The following is a 4,606-nucleotide window of genomic DNA, read 5'->3' on the forward strand; positions in this document are numbered from 1 at the left end:
AAATATATGCAGTGAATTTATCAAGCTGGAGAAAAAACATTTTCATTTCTTTCTATATTAGACTACAGAGGCTGCATGATGCAGTGAAGCAAAAGCTGACCTAGTTCTTTCATAGATGATGACTGGATGACCCTGGACAGGCCCCTAACCTCTTAGTCCCCCAGGCAGTTCTCTAAGAACCCATGTTCCTATGTGATATTCTCTTTGGTTGAGAAATCTCCTCCCTGGGAATTCCCTACACCAATCAAATGGTAGGTTTGGATTCTCCTCAATAAAGATAAATTGCTAATTTACCCACCAAATGGTACCTTCTTCCTTTTCAATTAAGGAACAAGAATATTTTTGGCTTTAACTTTTATATTCATTTTGTCTTCATTTTATATTGAATATTAACAAATGGACAATGAAAATCCTGAATAGAATAAGAGAATGAGAACTGATTTAATTGCTTTTGGGAATGTACAATGTGCTTTTCATTAAAATCAGTTTTACCCAGAAACAAAAAACTCAATATTCTTCTGGTGATGTTTTTGGCTTCGTATTTCCTAAAGCAAGAATGTGCTGGAGTCAACTCCAACCAGCCTCTAAGGGCCAATTGTTAAATTTCCCATGTGAGCATTTACACCTTGGATATTGGCAAATGCTACAAATGAGACCTTGATTTATTGTTTTGTGGGTTTCCCAGACTTAAGAAAGTAATGGAGAAAATGTTAATATTTCAGAATAAACTGTGTGACCATGAATAGCTAATTTAACTTACTGAGTCTTACTTTCCTTATTGTAAAATACTAAGTTCTTCTGGTACTTGATGGCACAGGATAATTATGTGGGTCAAGGAGATAATTTATGCAGGTCTAGCATATGATAATGTATGAAAGGTAGCCCAGCAAATGACAACTTGAGGGTTGGTCTAGAATAATGAATGAATTGATCTGGTATCAGGAAGACCTGGGTTCAAATCCCACCTCTAAAATTTGCTACTTTTTAGCCAAAAACAAGTCACTTAACCTTTTTACAAGGTCTCAGGCAACTCTTTGTTTTCAATAAGCTATGGACAAACTGTGATCTATATCTCTAAAGAGCTATATCTCTCTATCTCTAAGCCAACAATAGAAAATTATTATATATCATACTCTGAAAAGATTTGGTCTTCAAAAGATTTGTTGGTAAGTTAGACCACATTCAAAGGAAGGTGATTAGAATATTTTGCTGGACTTGTGAAACCCTGACACAGAACTAATATTTTGAGAGACAACATAGTACAGAACAACACTGACTTTGGATTCAGAGGACACAGGCTCAGACTCAACCTCAGTTACTGCTAAGTCATCTTTTCATTATCCATGGATGGTTGTAATGCTTCTGAGGTATGACTATCTACTTAAATAAATGAGATTAATGATAAATCAAGTTCCTACATTTATTATTTATTGTAGAATAAAACAGCAAACAAATATTTGTCAAATACTTTACTGTGTACAAAGATTTATGCCAAGAAAAACAAAAAAATAGACAAAAATATGGTCCCTGCTCTTAAGAAGCATACATTCTAATTGGGGAGACAATATATTTTAAAATGTATAAAATAAAACACATAGGATAAAACAGAAATCAATTAATATTGAAAGAATTTAAGAATTCCTGATTTAGTGATAAGGAAAGAGAAACTAATTTGAGTTTTGACAACTTGTTCTACTGAAGTGAACAGGAGACCTAGTTAACAATCTAGTTACCTAGTGGTAATATATAGTTTCTCCAGTCGTGCTTCCAATATCCAATTTTTGTAAGTCCATCATCAATAAAAATATTCTAGTGACACTTACTGTAAGGTAATGCATATCTACTTTGTACTTTTAATTTCCTAACAATAATATTTCACCTCTTTGCATAAAAATAGATTCTTCTTATTGCTTGAAACTTTTTGAACAAAATTGCTATAATCTTGACTACATACTTAAGTTATGTACATGATTTATTTGTATGTAGCTCATAGTGATAATGGCTTTTGACACTAGGTTTCTAAGGATTTGCATGAATCCCACATCTACAGTAAGTCTCTAGCATAGTACTTGGTGAAATATCAGTAAATAACTCTATTCTGTTTCAATTACTCATTTCTAACAATAATATTTCATCCCTTTACTTAGACCTGGTATGCTATTTTGAGCAATATAAAACAATTTGAGGAAATAATTGGGATGTATGATAACCCCACATCAATAGGAACTCAACATCAATAGGAACTCAATAACGAGACTTGGTTCAATGGCATTGTAAAAGTAATTTCTATTTCAATAGCATTTTCCAATACTAATATCTCAATCCATTAGCTAAAAATAGGTCATTTGTTGCATTTTGTTGTTTAATCATGTCCAACTATCCATAATCTCATTGGGAAAATTCTTGGCAAACAAACATATAAATATATTTATGTAAAACCATGTTATGCATACTTTTATTTATCAGATCTTTCTCTGGAAATGGATAGCAGTTTCCTTCATAGATCCTTTGTAGTCGATTGGAATTTTTATGATACTCAGGGGCAGTTAGGTGGTGCAATGGATAGAGCAATGGCCCCGAAGTCAAGAGGACCTGAATTCAAATTCAGCCTCAGACATTTGATAATTGCCTGTGTGACCCTGGGCAAATCACTTAATCCCTTGCCTTAAATAAAGAAATTTTTTAAAAAAATTTACAATACTCAAAATAGTCTAGTAATTCACAACTTTTCTTTGAACAATATTGTGGTTACTATATGCAATGTTCTCTTTCTTTTGTCCATTTCACTTTTCATTATTTCATTCAAGACTTTCCATGTTTTTTCTCAAATCAATCTGCTCATAATTTCCTTTCTTTTTATTTCTTGTAAAGCAATGGAGTTAAGTGACTTGCCTAAGGTCATGAAGCTAATTTAGTATTAAGTATCTAAGACAGAATTTGAACTCAAATCCTCCTGACTCCAAGGCCAGTGCTCTATTTACTGTGCCACCTAGCTAATCACCTGTTCATAATTTCTTAAGAATATAGTAATATTCCATCTGGGTCATATACACAGCTTGTTTAGCCATTCCCCAATTGATAGGCATCCCCTCTATTTCTATTAAACCTAAGTTTTAAGCCATTACTAACTTAGGACATCAGGATACAGATATAAAAAGTTAGATCATATGAGAAAGAACCTGCTCCCTTTCCGTAGAGGGCCAAGATCCTTCTGGACTTGTTAGGATCCATCCAGAAGTAATGACCTCATATGGATAGAGGGAGAAAACTGGCTCCTAGCCTTTCTAGGTCTAGCTACCTAGACATGCTATCAATATAGTAGCAAAAAAAGATTTTTTTTACCAAATTATGTATTTTTCTTACCAAATTTACCAAAATATGTATTTACTGTAGACAAGTTAGATTTCTATCAGAGATGCAAGAAGGGTTCAACATTAGAAAAACTATTTAACACAATTAATATTTTTAAAAGAACAATGAAAGTCAGATAACAATAAATACAGAAAAAGTCTTAAGTGAAATCTAATGCTCATCTATGCTGAAAATCTTTTAAAAATAAAAGATAGAAGACTTCTGAGGTTAAAGTCAAGATGGTGATGTGAAATTAGCATGCTTTGGAAGCTATTCCCTACACAACATTAAATGAAACCTCTACACAGACATTAAAGCTACAGATCCCACCAAAAAAAAAAGACTGAAACATCATGGAGGATCTTCAGTGAAGGTCTGTCTCTTCAGGGAAAAAGGGGAAGTAAAGCCCAGCTAGGCAGGAGAGTGGGAAAGCCAGTGGGAGACTTTTAGCCACAGTAAAATCCAGGTCACAGCAGCTAGACAGTAGCCTTGGTCCCAGCATCAAGACAGCAGGCCAGTGGGAAGGGTCCCAACCCCAAACAAAGTCTGAACTCTGGAAACACTGGGACAATAGGCAGCACTAGATTGGGAACAAACTACTACATAGGCAGAACCTGGACACAAAGGAGGAAACAAATTTCTGTATAGCCAACACCTGAGCAGCATAAGCAGTATCTTGGCAAGCAATAAGTCAGGGATCAGATGCCAGATCCAGCACAAAAAGTTTAGGAATATACTCCCCAGGAGCAGAGTTCAACAGTCAAAATGAGCCAAACACCCCTCAAAAACATTAACCATAGAAAATCACTATGCAGATAGAAATAATAAAAATGCTATCTCAGAAGAAGAAAGCAGTGACAAATTACCTACTGGGAAGTCTCAAAGATATTTATGAATTAGACTCAAACTCAAAATCCAATGAACAGTTTAAAAAAGACTTGAAAAAGCAAAGAAGAAAAGAAGAAAAATGGAAAGAAGAAATGAGAGACACACAGGAAAATTATGAAAAATTGACCAAAGAAATCAGCTCTTTTATAAGTAAAAATAATCAATTGGAAAAAATGAATCAAACTCATCAAAAATAAAACAAAACTGGAAAAGAATACAACTCATCTAAAAGTCAAATCAACCAACTAGAGAAGGATTGCAACTCATTTAAAAGTCAAACTGACTAACTGTAAAGGGAATATAACTCATTGAAAAGTAAAATTAACCAACTAAAAAAGGAAAAGCAAAAATTAAATGAAGAAAATAA

Source organism: Macrotis lagotis, chromosome X, assembly GCF_037893015.1.
Source record: "Macrotis lagotis isolate mMagLag1 chromosome X, bilby.v1.9.chrom.fasta, whole genome shotgun sequence".
In the NCBI taxonomy this organism is placed as follows: Eukaryota; Metazoa; Chordata; class Mammalia; order Peramelemorphia; family Peramelidae; genus Macrotis; species Macrotis lagotis.